Source organism: Rhinolophus sinicus, chromosome 5, assembly GCF_057876585.1.
Source record: "Rhinolophus sinicus isolate RSI-liver-muscle chromosome 5, RSI-T2T, whole genome shotgun sequence".
NCBI lineage: Eukaryota > Metazoa > Chordata > Mammalia > Chiroptera > Rhinolophidae > Rhinolophus > Rhinolophus sinicus.
The window spans coordinates 99656701-99675637 of NC_142505.1; the positions used below are offsets into that span (position 1 = coordinate 99656701).

General features: G+C 36.6%; 1 long non-coding RNA gene across 1 annotated transcript in view; it reads left to right on the forward strand.

Annotated features, from left to right (window-relative positions):
- LOC148758296 (uncharacterized) overlaps window positions 1-18937 on the forward strand; it is a 1912057-nt gene that overhangs the window by 124454 nt on the left and 1768666 nt on the right. The window lies entirely within an intron of this gene.

An 18937-nucleotide genomic window follows, 5' to 3' on the forward strand; every position in this document is an offset into this window, starting at 1 on the left:
GCAACCCCACTGTGTATTTTACTCTTACAAAACTTCTCAATTTGAACTAGCCCCATTTCAAATGCCCAAAAGCCCTAAGTGGCTTATGACTGCCATATTGTATAGCTCTATATTCTCATTTTTTATCACCCCCTGAGGCGGGGGAGTGAGGATGATTTCATCAAGATCAATGAACACTTTAGAGCAAAGCCTTACAAAGATCATTTCATACACAGTGATATTTATTGGAACTTAACATATATGCAAATTTTTAGCTAAATGAATGCACAAGGCTAAATTGTTTATGATAGAGAACTACAAAATATGCAAAATATCCAAAACTTTCCTAAAGTTATTTAAAGGCTTAAGGCAAAAAAAAAAAAAGCTGTTAAAAAGAAAACTTTAATAAGCAAAACTGCAAGTCACTCGACGAACATGGATATCGTTTTCCACAAAGTTAGTTCCCGTGCTTGTAGATACTCAGATTCTGTTCGAGTAATTTGGCAAAAATTTATTGACAACCTACCATAGGCATAGCAATATTCTAGACATTAAAGGAATATTCATAGAGCACTGCACTAACCCCAAGAAACACATTCAGATGATGTTTCCTGTTTTTGATAAAACAGAGACATCTTCGTCAAATGAGTTAAATAAGAGAATAGCTAAAGTAACATAGGTATGTATTTATTCTGATGGGGGGAAATTATTGATGTACATATGACATTATGTCAGAAATACATTTAGTTGTAAAAGAACAAAAATACATTTAGTTGTAAAAGCACAAAAATAGGGAGGTTGCTGATTCCACAGAAATAGAGAAAGAAAGCTAAGCTTTTCAAGTGAATAAATGCAGTAACTGAAACTAAGAAGCAAAACACTTAGAACCGAATCTCAATCCTGGCCAGCCTAGCAAAAAAAAAAAAAAAAAAAAAAAAAAAAGAGAGAGAATATACTGCAACTTTTTTTTTTTTCTAACAGAAAAGCTGAGTTGCAGCCTCTGAAATTTCTGTGTCATTCCTAAGCTTTAAAATTACCTGTTAAGACTATATAATTAAATAAAACATGAAATGTTAAATAACATATGTATGGATACATTATGTATGAAAAGGCTTTGAGAGCTCTGCTGTGCTACACAAATCTAAATACTCCATTTTATAAATGCAGATATATGAATCTAAGAATAATAATGAAAGCTATCTTTTAACGCACAGTTACTCAGGGACATGCATAATAGAAAGTAAACGATGAAACTACTTCTGTGCATTATATTATTGAATTCTTACCTCATCCCTAAGAAGTTGTAGGTACTAAGATTAACCCCATATTGCAGAGAAATACCATGAAGCTTAGAAAGAATAAATGAGTAGCTTAGCTAGTAAGCACTTCTCCAAGGTTCTGTAATCAAGGTACTGGAAGTTCTGCAGCTGTTTATGATCTTTCCTGTGGATGGCAGTGTTACTTGGTCATTGATTTTTAATTTGTAATGAGGAGATCTGGGTTCATATTCTAACTCAATGACTTACCAGCTGGGTTATTTTGAAACTGTTAAATTCTCTAAGCCTCATCTTTCTTATTTATTAAATTATGGTGACACTAAACATTAAAGACACTGTAAGAATATTGTGAGAATTAGAGAAGTAATGCATAACTTTAAATCAGTCTCTAGGCAGCTAGTAAATATTTATTCAATTTAAGTTACATATTTTTAAAAATTATTATCATCAGGTAAATATGGAGATAATAGTCATACTCAGGGTTGACGTACTCGAGTCACTTAGGAGACAGGAACAGATTAGGAAACTTCCCTAATTGCATACCATCCTGTCAGGAAGAGTTTGTCACTATTTGGGATGAAGTACATTCTTAACACATTGGACATATTCAAAATCATATTAAAAATCTAAGTACTAATACTATTCTGATGTTAAGCATAGCATAGATGGCACTGTGATTGTTACAACTGCCCTTTGTTGATGTGGATAATTGAGAGATGAATGTAATAGCATTTTTTGTTTACGTGTTTAATCATTCATGGCATTCCATTGACGACTTCACAATATTAGACTGTGACAATTCATGACTTAATTTTGATGTAATTAGATCTCATTTATTTCCTTTTCTCCTTTACCTCCTCCTCTTTACCTGATCTCTTGTTGAAACCCACAATTATTGGAGAAAGATATTCTGTGACAGTACAGGGGAGTTGTTACCCAGTGTTCCATGTTTAATATATAATGAAGAAGAAAATAACATACTTTTAAGATCCGCTAGTCTAATATTTTATTGGATGAAAAGCAAATCATGTTTTACTGATAATCATCATTGCCACTGTATACAAAAATTATTTTGTAAAGTATTGTATTTTTTATTGGTGTTCTTTCTTATATTCTAATGGCAAGGCATTGATTTCCAAATGTCTTTTCACAAATCCCTAAAACAATAGCCAATTTTCAACTTGAATCTCTCTCTCTCTCCTGCTCCCCATCCCTATCTCTCTCATCTCTTAACCTAACAAATAATAAGCGCACATACAATTAGGCCTCGACTTCCTGTTCTAAACCAATTATCTCTCACTATTCCTTAAGTGACCCTCCCTGAAACTAGATTGCATGCATGTAGCTGTCTTCACAAGAAAGGGGTAAAGTTGAAAGAATTGTAATCTACTCACTTTTACTCAAATATGTGGATAATCAGGATAATCTGAAATTACCATTGTCACTTCTAAAATTATCTTGGTTGAACTGAAATCTAAATAAGTTCAAGCAAAAGTGTGCGCTATGATTTTAATTCGCTTTACACTAAAAAGCTCACATTAAAGCAAGCAAACTATATTATGATCTGATTATGAGAATCAAATCTTAATGCCTCTTGAATGACATGTTCTCATGAAAATAAGACATGGGGGAATGAAAATAACCAAGCTGACAGAGCATTGCGTGTATATTAACGGTTACCTGATCTCTCATTGTTCAATTCCTCACTGCTATCTTCTGTGTGAAATAAGGTTCCTGAAAAACAAACAAGAAAAAAAGACACTCTGTATACAAAAAGGAATTTGATCTAAACTGATCACAGTATTAGAAAATGTCATTAGGGAGAAAACATAGCAGGTATACAGAAATAAGGACTCTGAGATCTAATAGACATGGATTAAAATCCTGAGGATTTACTTAATACGTATATCTCTTGTCTCCCTAAATTAATCCAATTCCAGATCCAGCTCTGAGTACTTCCTTATCCATGAAACCTTTCACACAGAACACTGCAGATCAACTTTCCAAAGTCCTAAGCACTTACTCTCAACTCATTTTTGTTTTACATCACACAATATTGATCTTTATAGGTAACATGTATTAAATTAAATTAATTAAAGCAATTACTGTATATATATGTATATACTTAAGTATAGGCTTCCCAACAAGACTGTGAGTCAATTGATGGCAAAATGTGATACCGCCCTTGGCACCTGGCATAGCGCCTTGCACAAAGTTTGTGTTCAATAAGTATTGATTTCTAAATTGATAGAGATAGCTGTTTAGGCTCAAGACAGAAGATTAAAACCACTGACCTTGACTTTATATGGTTAAGAGAAGCAGAAGAAATGTTGGTTTAGAACCAAAAGCAGTTTCTATAATTGTTACTATATTATGGTTGTTAAAATGGTATCTAAATTAAATCCCAAAATAAATAACTGTACAAAAGAAGCAAACAATTAAGGAAAATATATTAAAAAAAAAGATTTTAAGTACTGTATTCATCAATATAGATGGGATTCTTGGAGTCCTGACTGTATGTTTTTAATTTCGAGACCCATTCTTTTTTAACCCCTGTTTTGGATTTGTAAGTTGTCTTTGGTCTCCAGGTGGGAAGGAAAAAAGTTGTGTAAGTGTTATTTTCAGGCAGTGGAACACACACTTTTTAAAATGGACTAGCATTTCCAAATTGTTTATACTCTGCTTACTTATATTGTTTATGCCAGCTGCCCGGATTTTACATCCGAATAGTAAAGAAAACCGTGTGTTCTATGAAAAGTGGAAATTTTACTTCAGCAGTAGGAAATTGAGGCCATTAATAACTACTCTAAACCTATCTGCACATTTCAAAGAAATTCACAGGCACGGCTGGAATGTTCTGTTTTCCTCCTGTCATCAGGATTGGCACATGCTGCTAGTTCAGCCTGGATGCTTCTTGCCTAGTCCATATCACTCACTTCCCTTTTGCCTAACTAGCATTTATTTTTTCTTAAGCTCCCTTTTCAAAGGTGAAATGTAAAGCCAAGTACATTTTTTATGAACATTTTACTCTGTGCACGGACCCTATATAGTGGTTATATACTTGAGCTTTGCAATCAGACATGTTTGAGTTCCGATTCTGCATGACCTTGAGAAGGTCACCTTGCCTCTATAAGTCTCGGTGACCTCATGAAAAGTGACTGACTACGTCGCCATGTTGTTGTGAAAAGTAAGAAGTATAATGCATGAAAATTCCTGGCAAGTTGGCTAGCACAGAATGAACCTTCAGTACATTTTAATCAATTATCACTTATTGAAAAAATTTAAGAGGGGAGGGGCTAAATGTTATTTCTTGTGCTTCACAGGTGTGAAAAAATAATCACACATTGCAGTTTAATATACATTTAAAACTATAACATGCAAAGCACAGACACAGAAAAGTTGAATATCGTCTATTGCCCATTTATAAAAACCAAACCACCTGACATTGCATATCAGGGACTTACTAAAGTTTCTCTGTGAAAGGTGAAATAGTAATTATTTTCGGTTCTGAAAACTATATACTTTCTGTCATGACTGCTCCACTTTGTTGTCATAGCATGAAAGAAGCCACAGACAACAAGTAAACAAATGAGCATGGTTGTGTTGCAATAAACTTTGACTTACAAAAACCATTGTTGGGTCAGATTTGCCAACCCTTGTACTATCTGGATGTACGTATGTCTCACTATATAATTCTACCACAGGCAATATTTAAATATTTGTATCATGTATTTCTGCAATGATGCCAAAACTTTAATGGAAGTAGAATGCTTAAAAGGTAACCGTTAAGAAATATTAATGCATATCTCAACCTTTATGCACGTTTGAATACATGTAATTTCTAACCTCAATTGTGAATTAACTGTTTACCAAAGACAAGATATATGTTTCTCAGTGGCTGTGGGTAAGTCAATTTTATCATCATCTTTCACTCTGCCTCAATTCATTTATACATCGAGTAAAAAAAATTGCTAAAAGCCTCACATCTTTCTAGATATGATCTTGCTCATGTATCTTTAAAATCGATTGGAGTTGATATCAGTCAGTGCAAAGATCCTGAGCTTTCAGTCCAAACATGCCTAGGTTCCTGTCCACACCTACATTCTGTTGGCTCTGTGCCTTTGTGTAAGTTCAGTTATGGGACAGAAATAGTAATATTGACCTTAAAGTAATGGTTGTCAACTAGGGGGCAGTTTTGTCCCAGGGGACATTTGCAAGTGTCTGGACACATTTTTAATTGTCACAGCTTGGGTTGCTACTGGCATCTCATGGGGAGAGGCCTGGGATGCTGCTTGAGCATCCTACAATGCACAGCACAGACTCTCCTTGCCCCCGAATAATGATCCGGCTCAAAATGTCAATAGTGCCAAGTCTGAGAAACCCTGATCTAATGGTTTGGGTGAGGATTGATCACATCGTGCTGTAAAGGTTTAGCAGAATGCCTGGCTCAGTAAATCTTAACTGTTAATAATAAGACCGATTTCTATTGACCAGAAAATAAACACATATGCAAACTTTGAATGGATACAAATGTGTATAAAAATAAATCAACTATTTGTTCCTTGGTCTAGAAGCATGTTGTTGTGCTTCTTTAGATTAAATAATAAAACTGATACCTACTCAAGTATGTATTGACATGCGGGTCCCACATGTTCTTTGCGAGATTTGAAAAGTTTGCAGGGATCCTTGCCTGTTTTGTCATTGCCCTGGTAAATGTGTTATCTTGATGTTGATATCTGACTTGCTTTAAATTCATGTGGGAGATTTGAAAGTTCTATTTCCTATCTTAAAAATCAATAACAACTTAATCAATGCTGCTAAAAACAAGCCTCAATTCTTATGTAGCAGATAAGTAAACAAGCTAGAGAATTAAAAGTGACAGGCTCTCCACATCAAGGACAGAGAGTGTACTTCCAGCTAACTCCTCCATATTTGTCACCCGAAGGGCCCCATCTGTTTGGTTCTTTCCTCGAAGGACTGACACACCTTCAAAGGGACAAGGAAACTTCAGCATAGCGATAATGTTTCATATCATTAGGTTTAAATTAAGTAAATAACAGAATACTAAACTGATGACATAACCTGAGGTTACACTAATCTTGTGGTGGGACCTCTGGCTCTATCTTTAGAACTTTCTTCCCTAGCAACAGCCCTGCTGCCATTTCTGTCAGCCTCTTCTAGGTGCAACTGAAGGAGGAGGCAGCCAAGGGAAAAGCAGAAATATTTCTGAGATGGTACTCACCAAACAACCACACAGCACATGCACATCTTGAAGCTCATATTCTTAGTCAAATGCAAACATGAGTCAACAGTGGTCTACTGTACGCACTAACAGTGCTGGGATTGTTTCAGTTTCCCATAATATCTGTGTGTGTAAACTTGTGCGTGTAGATGTCAGTTGCTACCAAATGGGTGAACTGCTTTGGAATGATGGTTGAGGTCTATAGGGAATTGGACTATGCGTGACCCATGCAAAAGGTTAGTGAATATTCTTCAAGTCCAGTTGTTTTTGGCCATATAGGTTCAATGTCGTTAGGTCTTCCAAAATTTTTTCTAAGAAAGCCAGAAATGTGGGTTTTTAAGATTAGCATGAAATGGTCAATCAATGAGACTTAACTAAATATACAAACAATTAAAAATTAGTTAAAATGGTACAAGCCTATTGGAAAACTGGAATTTTCTAATGAAGTCAAACATATACCTGGCAGATAACCCAACTATTCTACTCCTAGCTAGTCACCCTAGATACATGAAAACTTGTATCTACAAAAAGGTTTAATAAAAATATTCAAAACAGCTTATTTTTCATAGTATTCCCAAACTAGAAGCAACCTCAACACTGCTCTTAGGTCATTATTTAATGACACATATCTTTACTTTCCTGACTGCTCTCCTCTGAATATGTTTTGGTTTTGTCTGCATTCAACTTAGACTGGACCTTAACTCAACTACAAGATTTTCAGTGTTCTGTAACAGCAGAAAGCACAGTCGATGTGAACTTTGCTTTATATTACTTTATCTATTTCTATAGATGTAGTTAAAGAGGATGCTAGGTATTCTGGTACTTATATCTTTTCCTTGATTCATGGTGAACGTTATTTCTGAAATGGTTCAAACACTTCGGTATCTACCTCTGATAGACTATATCTTTTTTATTCTATCCCTGTACAAAAATATTTTTTTTGTTTGTTTTGCTTTGTTTTGGTTCAAACTGCATAATGCAATGTATTTAAACCTTGTTGAATTTGTTTCATCAATTTCTGAAAACTGTGTGACTATATAGAAACTATCTTTTGTTGAGAGGAAGTATCTTTAGGAAAACCAACATTGTAATTATGTCCACCATGATGGACTTATACTATATGCTAAGTCCTTTTACACCACATAATCCCACATAGTAATTACATATAACCCAGGCAGTGTGTAGATGCTCTTTTGATCTATTGCAGTTTTATAGATGAGGAAATAGGTTCAAAATGGTTAACTCACTTGCATCAAGCTACACAACTGACAGAGCCAAGACCCTGTTCTAAGTCTACCAGTTTCAAGGTCCACTCTCTTAACCATTATAATGTTGCTTATCTGACACTTGGAAATCATTCCGACCAATTCCATCAACTGGTAAAATGGGCAGTAAGAATGAGTCAAAGTACTAAGGTAATAAGAAAGTTACTCTTGGGTGACATATACATTTATCAGTTTAGCTTAAGATAACACATATATCACTTTAGTTATGCAAGGTAAAACAGCCAGTTAAATTTATAAGAAGGAATTTTACCCACTTGAATTTAAAAAAAAAATCTTGTCCAGAAGGTTATAATTAGAGGCTTGGACAAACCTATCTGGACTTCAGCATAACATTGATCTCTATTTGTAGTTTCTAGCCTTATTCAAGTCAGCTCACCTGGTTACACCAAGACGTTTTTCTTTCCCCCTCACATTGTCACATTTCTGAAGTCAGGTTGCCTCTTAAAATTGATGTATACTTTAAATGCAGTCAATTACTAAGGGTAGTTACAACATGCCTCAGTGAGGAACTAGAGAAACCTGTCCTAGAATCTCTCGAATGCCAAACGTCATGCTCTGGTCCGTAGTTATCAATATTCATCTTATTCTCCTTTTGAAAATGAAAACCATATTTTTTTCTCAACTTTCTTGGTCCTTTATTCCATATGATTAACTGAGTATCAAGTTTTGAACTTCATTTGTTATTTTCTCACTTTGGAATATAGACACTACAAACCGGGCTACAAAGTCATTTAGGGCAGAGTGGAGATCTCAGATACTCCGCCTGTATGGTCCCTCCAACCACCCTTCTCAAGGATTTGTTTTACTCTTAGAGTGCTATGCTTTTGGAAAAACAAAAAAAGAAAAACCAAAACAACAACAAAAAAAAAACACACCTTCTTTTGCTTTGTTAACCCAAAACCACTTCCATGTTTTGTTTTTGTAAATATGAAAACTTTGAAAGACTTTGTTTGTCCTTGTTTCCTTGTAAACATCAACTCTTTGAATTTCAGCTTCCCTGACGTCATTTTTAACTCAGAAACTTTGACTTGTCTTTGTCCTTTGTACATATACTTTAAAAAAATCTAAAGTTAATACAGACGTTTTTGTTCAACAATGTTTAAGAACAATAAAACTTAGGGTTATGGAGTATTTATATTTCCTTAAATACATATATATATATATATATATAGAAGGTGCCAAAAAATGTATACACATTTTAAGAAAGGAAAAAACTGTAGTAAAATTGTAATACTCAATATATACCGATAACAAAAGATGAATACAAGCCACGTGTGATGTCTGCAATTACAAGAGGTGCTCAAAATGGTTCCCATCAGCGTCCAGACATTTCTGATTATGGCGAACTACTGCTTGAGCAACACTGACCAAAGTGTCCACTTGTATCGCTGCACATGCCATTTCAATTTCTTCACGCAGTACCATGCGTCTCAAACCTATCACGAATGCATGTAGTTGCTGGGCGTGTTGGAGGTTCTGTTGCATGCTCGTGCCTCCATTGTCATTGTACTTTCACAATGTTCCTGAATTTCAAGTACCACTTCAGAATTGTCTTGTGCTCCTCAAACGACAGCCATGCTTCCCCCATTTTCTTGCTGTCCTGCCTGTCGCATGGTGATGCAAGCATTCATTTGATTAACGCCATCTTTTGAGCGAACGTCATACTACACATTGCAATTGTAATTTAATTCGACTTCGAAAAGTAATACATAGGTAACATCTCTTAAAATGTGTATACTTTTTTTTGGCACCTCTGGGATATATATATATATATATATATATATATATATATATATATATATACACACACACACACACACACACACACACACATAAGACATAGCTGGACAATCATCTCTAATGAGTCCTTTGGGGCAAATATTAATGATATAAGACCGGGTCTTTATTATTAAGTTTTGCTCCAAAAGATGCATTAGAACTGATTGTCCGGCTAGGTCTCATTTTTGGGGAAACACGGTAATATAATATAATATATAATATATAATATGTATATATATATATATATATATATATACATATTATATATGTATTATATTATATTATATTATGTTATGTTATGTTAATGCTGTAGTAGAGATAGTCAAGGAGTGCACAAATAGGAGAGTGATTAGTTCTGCCTGAGTGTTATAAAAGTTTCCCAGAGTAGAGGACTTGAAGGATGAAGATTAAACTTTCAAAGAAGTTGGACAGCAGCCACCTAGGAAATGCGAACCTCAGGAACAAAGTTGAGGGGGTCAAGAGTAGATAATGGCCTATTTGTGGGGAGTTTAGTTTGGCTGAAGCACTTGGCACAGAAAGAAATGGGGATGGACCCTGAAAGGAGATTAGGATAAAGAGTTAGACTGGGCTGGATCTTGAAGCACTCTCAATTCCATGTGTGCTAAGCAGAATAATGACCCCCCCCCCCCCAAACACACACATACCATCTCAACATCCTAATCCCAAAAACTGTAATATATATTAAATATGTTAAAATACATGGCAAAGGAGAATTAAGGTTGCGCATGGAATTAAGATTGTTAATCAGCTGAACTTAAGGTGAGATTCTCCTGGATTACATGGGGTGGGCCCTATGTAATCACAAGGTTCCTTAAAAGAATTAGAGGAAGATGTGACTGAAAAATCAAAAATGGCAACAGGAGAAGACTTATCCCTGTGGTGCTGGCTTTGATGACAGAGAAAGGGACGGTGAGCCAAGGAAAGCAGGTGGCCCCTAGAAACTGCAAAAGAAAAGGAGATTTTTCACCCCCAGAGCCCCCGGAAAGCATCACAACCCTACCGACACCTTGACCTTAGCTTAGTGAGATCTGTATCAGACTTTTGCCCTACAGAAAATGTGTTGTTTTAAGTCACTATGTTGGTGGTAATTGGTTGTAGTAGCAGGAGGAAATTAATACTCTATGCTCAGCCTGACCTTAGGGCCCAGAAAAGTACTGCGATCAGAATTGTCTCAGTGGGTCAGCTTAGAAGCAACGTGCAAAATGGGGTAATTGGGCAAGACCAGAAGAAGAAAGTCAGGGGCTTATTTTAACAGATCTATCCTCAGATACGACGTTGGAGGAGCAGAAATAAGGAAACAGGGAGGCAGAATATGCTAGGCAGTGACAAAAGCTTCGTTTGGGGCCCTGTGCCATCCAAAGTGAAGGCAAGCTGCAGTGTATTTTGGGGACTCATAGAGGTTCAGGAGAAGAATTGCAATGTGGGTATATTGTTACAAATCTTGATAACAAACCAAGACTTTTGGCTCCCAGGTATGCGTCTGAAGCATTTGTAAATCTCCTTGGTGCTTCTGTCCTCCACGTGTTGTCTTATGCACAGTGCAGAGGTGGCTGTCCCCTGGAAGTGCAGGCCTATGTGAAAGTGACATCTTGTGTTCCTTTGATGCATTGCATTTCCAGTTTCCCATGTCACGATTTCTCTGTTCTTTTGCTAAATAGAAACGAGACACTGAACTACAGTCACTGCAACATAACGGATATGATTTTTGTTACAAAAAACATCAGGCTGTTCTATACTTTACTTACAAATTATGTGGTAGTGACAGGTAAATCATTCTGAGGATGGAGTTTGCATCCATTACAGTATCTTTGAATGGATTGTAAATCTGAGAGAGGAAAGTTTGATGTTTAAAAATAGACTGAGTAATTATTATGAAAATGTCTTAAAGTAGAAAATCTACCGACTTGAAATGGCTGGAAACCAGCCTGTTTTCTAGCAGCAATTTTCTGGAAATGTTACATTTTTTCACTAGTGAGGCATTTGTGGTTCCAGGTGTGGATGCATTTTCCTATCTCTTGCTGTAAATTCCTTTCACTGTGAAGTTTGAGCCTGAATGACAAATATATCAAAACATGCCAATGCATTTTAGTTAGGTCACAAATAAGATACTCACACCTTGAGTAAAAAACCATACAGAAACCTGGGGAAATAGCTACATGATCAATAAAATTAATAACTAGGGTGTTGATCGTTCTTCGTCATACTTAAAAAGGCTGGTATCAGAAATGCTAGGGAGGACAAAAAAAATCTTTTCAGCATGTTAGTAAGGATTAATGAAGTGTGATGAAATCTAGAATAATAGGGAACAGAAAAGAATATATAGTTGAAAACGAAAAAGAAAGCTAAATGAAAGAAACAGCATGGGCATATGACCACCTCAGATGAAGAAGAAGAGAAAAGCCCTGAGCTTAAAGCTAAAAGAGAAAGGTAGGTCTAAAATCCCGAATAATAAAACTAGGGGACTGCTGGGAAGAAACACTCTAGAGAAGAAAAAGGTGCTTAGATCAAAGATAGATGATACAGAATCTTAAACGAAGAGGAAAAAATAGTTGTCAAAGAGAAAGAAAACCACAAAAGCTAGGAACCTAGTGTCAGAGAACATTATCATGAGTCCCAACCTCAGGATGAGAAGGGGACTGAAGGAAATGTGGGGAGGACATAGTTTCACGCGTATAATTAACCCGGTATATTGCAGCATGTACAAACTCAGCATTCACTCTGTCTGTAGCCCCCCCAAAATAAAGCGGCATGCCAGCTGTTTGAAGTGGTGACAGCCAAATGGCTTACAGAATCAGACATCTAGGTTTGAAGCTGTCTTGCGTGTGCTATGTGATCTTTGCACATTACTTAACTGTTCCTCTTGTTTCCTCATCTGTAAAGCGAGACCAAAGCACCTTTTTCATAAACCTCTTTTGAGGGGGGAGTGAGAACAGGAAACCTCCTTGTGCCTGCTTGACACTAAAACTTCAATGAACAATGTGTTGGAAGAATGGCAGGTACTGGTTTCAAGTCTTTCTGCCTAAGTAAGTAATAATGATGTGAGGGATCAAAACGAGAATTCTAAAAGTGCTTCTCCATCACTTACGAGGAGGAAAGGAAGACAATTACCACCGTACCCCTCCCTTTTGGTAGAAAGAGCTAATCATGAATGGCAGAGAAGGGATTTGGGGCAGGCCGTTTGGCAAAAGGTAAACGTTTTAATCTCTCTACATGGCCTTTTCCACTTTAGCATATAGAAGTTGTGGTAGGGAAACATATATACACATATATGTTTATATATATATAAAACATATATCATGTATGTTATATATATGATATATGTTATATATAACATATATATGTTTATATATATAACGTATATATGTTTATATATATATATACATATATACACATAACACACACACACACACACACACACACACACACACACACAGTTGCCTTTGTTTTGAAGTTAACCTCACAAGATCAGGGATAATTGACCTGGGATAAGTAGGGTCTATGGTGCTGGTTCAAACTTCTAAGTCCTGGAGTCACACTCAGACTTTCTGAAGCAAATCTCTATGCGTGAGGCCCAACAATCTAATGTTTGTTGTTGTTGTTGGTGGTGGTGTTTGTTTAGTAAGGAGGAGTAGGTTTCAGTGGTGATTGGGTGGTATTTTTGAAAAAGAGAGAGGCAGGGCTGCCCTTGGGCCATTTGCCGAGACCTCTCTCTGGGTGATTCTGATAACTATACTGCCTACATCCTCGCTGAGAATTGTTGTTTTCAGCAGCCCTTGCTTCTTCCTGAAACAGCAAACTGGATTTTGGGTTCTTGGCAAATTTCCTCAGCCTGTGCAATGATATACATTGGTAATGGGGGTGACTACTTTGGCAGGGTCCACATGTCTGCTGTGGCTTGTTATGGTGCCTTCGATTGGAAATAAGACTACCATTGTAGGGTACAGGGCAACCAGGGTGGATCTATGGGACAGCTACAAGGTAAGGCCAAGAGGTGCTTGGTGTTGTTATAGGAAGGCAGCTGATGGTAGGAGACCTGGGTATGGGACCCATCAAAACTTCATGCAGCAGACATTCAGAACACTAAAGAGTTACAAGAAAATGAAATAAAGTTTGCTTAACCCACTTCCGTTTTGGGAGCTGGGTTTCTATCAATTCAAATGAGTTAGATAAATGGAAGAAACTGAACATCTACCACATAGAGCTCACACGTGGGAAATCTGGTCACCTGTCAAACTTCTTCCTTGCCTCTAACCACTCTAGTCTCTTTACTCACCACACTCAGGCCACACAGAGGTGATCGTTTCTTTCTTTATCCCATCATGGTGCCTTGTACTGTGCTTTATTATCCTATAATTATGCCTTTAAACATTGGTTTATATCCTACAAAATGTTGACCCCTAGATGATGGTGACCCCTTGAAGACAAATGCTAGGTCTCATTCATCTTTGTACCACCAGAACTTAGTTCAGGCCTGGCACGTAATAGGAGATCAATACATATTTGCTTAATGACTGAAGTTATGGTACAATAATTTGAATAAGTGTTCCCTGTCTTTAAGGAGGGCCATTTTAGTAAGAAGGTAAAGGCAAGCGTATGGATTACTATGTTGTAAGGTAGCATACGTTTAGAGCCATCAGAGATTTCATCTAATTAAGGGGATTTCAAAAGCCTTCACAGAAAAGATGGTGCTCAAGATAGGACTTAAGGAATTAATAGGTTTTCAACAAATGGACTGTGTTTGGAGGAGAGTAGCTATTTCAGATAAATGAAACAGCATGAACAAAGGTAGAGGAAAAACTCTCAGGGAATATTGAGAGAACAAAGTGAAGGCCATTCTGAATAGAGTTCATTGGAGGGAGGCAGCTAGATTTTATCTCCCATGCCATATATGACAGCTGGTAGAGGCTGTCTGTATTGAAACTAGTTCCTGGGCCGAATCCGCATTTAGCATGGAAGAATGTCATCATCAATAAAAATAACAACAGCTATCATGGCCTCCAGAGAATGCCATCTCTAAGTTAAGGCACTTAGTGCCTACCATCTCTATGTAAATAGGAGCATAATCACCTTCTTCCCACCACTGATTTTGGCAGATACTGAGCATCACCTCTGTGCCACACTCCTAACTAGACACTGAACATATCTCATGGTAGCCAGGACAGACAATGAATGGTGCCTTAAACCATGACAGTCACAGGGGGAATGTAGCCACTAAACAAATATTTTGCGAGTAATTGTGTAATCACAATTGTGATGACCACCATGAAGGTCCATCACAGGGCGCTGTATAATTGGGAGGGCACGTATACCAATCGCAGAGTCTGAGAAGACTCCCCTGGCCAAGTGATCTTTGAGCTGTTACTTGAAGAATCTCTCTCCCTTCATGGGACGTAGGAACGTCAGTGCTTCTTGACATTTATTGAATGATTCTGAGGCTCCTATACTTTCTGTGTCAAAGTTTTAGATGACGGCTTGGGTCTTCTCATTTCTCTTTATTAAGCTAACATTTTCACAATTAGCTAAGACACCTTGGAAGGCAGACCCAAGGGGAGTACAGTTTCTTAAATTAGTAGTTCTCCTAGTGTGGGCCCTGAATCAGCAGATCTGTCTCACCCGGAAAACTGCAAATCCTTGTGCTCTATGTTATATCTTCTAAATCAGTAACTATGGAGGTGGAACCCAGCAAGCTGTGTTTTCACAGGCAGACCCAATTGCTTCTGGTGGACGCTGAAGTTAGAGACTCAGTGCCTTGAATTAAAATACATACTTTGGAACAGAAGGGAGTTTCCACTAAAGGGGGAAACTCCACTTACAGATTTCTTCTCCCAGTAACAAAAAATAAAGATGTAAGTGTTCCTTATCCAGTGCTTATAAGGAGCTAAAGCGTTTGATGGCAAGATATGCTAAGAAGAGACATAACCATTAGTTGGTAAAGAAACTGGTGTCCAATGCTCCATATACTACTTCTATACTATGCTAAGAAATATGAATGTCTTTAGGAGCTGTTGACTAATTGTGACTGCTCTCTGTAAGACAAAGGAGTTCTTTTGCCCACCTGAAGTCTACTTGTATGTGCTCACTTTCTCACAGTGCCCACAAACAGAAAAGAAAAAACACATTTTAAGAAAGTCTGTCACAACGGAATATAAGAAATTACTACAGTGCCCTGAAATGGGCCTCAAACTTTTGAATTCAAATGGCAAAGATGAAAAATATTACAAATATATTACAATTTATAATTGAAAGTAGGGAAAGCAGCAGTGACATCTGCTAAAGATATCTTTTACCTTAGCAATCTATTGTGCTTTTAGGAAGGTAAAACAAAGATAAAATATTTTGCTTTTGTTTAAGTACAGTACTGCTGAAGGTGCTGTTTATGAATAGCAACCTCTGCTTTCCAGAAAAGCTGAGACTAGCAGTTATTAAAAAAAAAAAATCAAACTTTACTTTTGGCTTATCAATGATATATAAACCCTTGCTACTCAAAGTAGCATCAACATCACCCCTAAACTTGCTAAAAATGCAGAATGTCAGACTCCATCCCAGATATACTAAATTAGGATCTATAGATTAACATGATCTCCAGGTGATTAAAAAACCATTAAAGTTTGAGAAGCACTGAAAACCTGCATCATCCAAGAGTGAAACATTGACTGGAAAGTTTTCTGGTACAGCCATACTTAATTCCCATGGATTGTAGCATCCCGGTCTCAACCCAAGTTGTTACTGCATGTTAACATAAAAAGAGATAAATGGGGGGTGGAGGGTGATAATTACAAACACTGGTAATAGAAGACATTCTGAAATTCAACATAAAAATAAAATGATCAAAAGATTTCGAAAATCCAAATCAACATAAATAAAGGTATATAAACATTATTTACTGAAGGAGAGCAAGTGATAACTATTTGGTCTATAATGGTGCAATAGCTCTAGTGTTAAGAACTGCCATGTTTCCCTGAAAATAAGACCTAACCGGAAAATGAGCCCTAGCATGATTTTTCAGGAGGACAGCCCCTGAACATAAGTCCTAATGAGTCTTTTGGAGCAAACCTTAATATAAGACCTGGTCTTATTTTCGGGGAAGCACGGTACCTTATATAACATTTCCCATTAAAATCCAGTAGAACAGAAGTCTAAACAAATCCCTTTTGCTAAAAAGAAAAGCCTAGAGGAAGATAAAAGATAATTAATTATACCTGAAATTTGCACAGTGAACCGAGAGCAATACACCATTGAAAATCAAAGGATTATTGCAGCCAATTAACAGTGAAGACGTCTACTGTACTAGGAAAAACATCTTAATTTTTATAGCTTATGACTATGCTAATTCCTCCAACAGATAGTTGGGCGACATTTATGGTAACTGAGGAAAATTTTCGCTCTCTTTAAGAACTGAAATTTGCATTTTCTAATGTCACATACGTAGCAAAATATTGTCATGGAGGGAGTAAGTTATTCAGAAGTACATTTAGCCTACAATAATATCAAAACTTTCATTTCAAGCTCATTGATTTTTTTTTTTTTTTACCTTAATGAGTACTAGAATTAGTAGAGTACAAAAACCCCTATATTGGTTGAAAATCTTCTCACAACTCAATTTAATTTAATTTGAAAATAGCTGTTTTACTGTCTCTCAAACTAAATTTAAGAAATCAAACAGAGCATTAACATGTTAATTAATAAGAGGTTCAGTGGGAAGGTAGGAAATGATTAGTTGCATTACTATTCCTTCACATTTTCTCTAGGAAACTCATTAAAGGGCTCTTCAGAAGTGCTTTTCTGAAAAGATGACAAACACATAGCACATGTTCTTCAGAATTATCAAGGTGTAAGGCCTGTGTCTGGCTTCTCTCCACAGTGTAAAGACTTAGAATTGTGTTCAAAAGGGGTAAGGTGTGTTCAAACTCACCTTACCTCATTTAATAAGAGACATACAGCATTTCCCAGGTCAGGACATGCACCGATTTGGGAAGGAAGAGATCAAACTCAATGTACTCAATATGATGGGGAGCCATTTTCTTTGGGTTGGCCAAGAAAGAGATGTTCGATGTTTTTGTTTGATGTGAATCAGTGATGAGATTGGGGATTCTCTAAGTAACCTATATTTTATAGCCCTTTTCATTTTGCAAAGAGTTTTCATAAATACTAACTCATCTGATCTCAACCACTGTGGTAACTAGGTAGGGTAGACTGACTGCCTAGTTACCAGAGTAAGCAAAGGGCAATCAAAATGGTTGAAACTTGCTTTAGCTACTCTGTTGCATATGTTTATAAACTTCAGGTTCTTTCTCTTTGTCTCACTACCTTTCTCTCCGTATCTAGACATACAATTTTCCAAAAATTATTCTAGGTATATGTACAATTCCAGATATATATGCTCTAGTTATCAGGATAGGAAAGTTAAAGAATCCCAGTTATGAAATTTCTACTTAACATACCAAAGTCTTACATTCTTGCTAGAAAAAGACCCCAGAATTGGATCATATTTTTGTACCAGCCAATGGAAGAAAGGGAATAGGTGGCATTTTAGTAGTGGTTCTCAAAAAGTGTGGTCCCTAACCAATAGTATTTCCATAGCATCACTTGGGAACTCGTGAGAAATGCAAATTCTTGGGCCGGACCCCAGACTTAGTAAATCAGAGCTTCTGAAGGTGGGGCCTAGTCATCTCTAGTTTAACAAGATCTCCAGTGAATCTGAAACCTACTCAAATTTGAGAACCACTGCAGGATAGAATTAGCCATAAGATAAAAACAGTTGAGCAGTTATTTATGAGAGGGTGATCTTCGTGAGGTGGCTCCTCTTTCTATTTTGTTCACCTTTGCATGCAGCATGGAATAGAACGAGGCTACAGTACACATTCCATAAGTCCTCATTGAATCGATGAACTATTTACCTCAAGATATCTCCTAAAAGTTCTTGTAAAGTGGGTACTGTTTAATGTAGCAAACAGACTCTTAATAATAAATAGGACAGCACATTTCATGGGACATTTATAATAAGTACAAATCTAGGCATGCTTGAACAAAATAAATTGCATGAATAACCAGTTTTATGTAAGGTAGAACAGCTAGTCTTGAACTTGGCTGTTAAAACCTGGCCTGATCATCAGAATTACCTTGGTTAGCCACAGTAATTCTGATAAATTCAATAGCTGTAAACTGGGACCTGGGAATGGAAATTTAAAAATGTTCTGTAAATGATAATTTATATGTACTTATATACACATACATATGTATGTGAACACATACACTCCCATACATCCATGTACCATTTTCAAGAATGATGTACTACTTATGTAGTCTAATATATAATTAAATGTATAGACATATTTTATTGGAAAAATAGCACT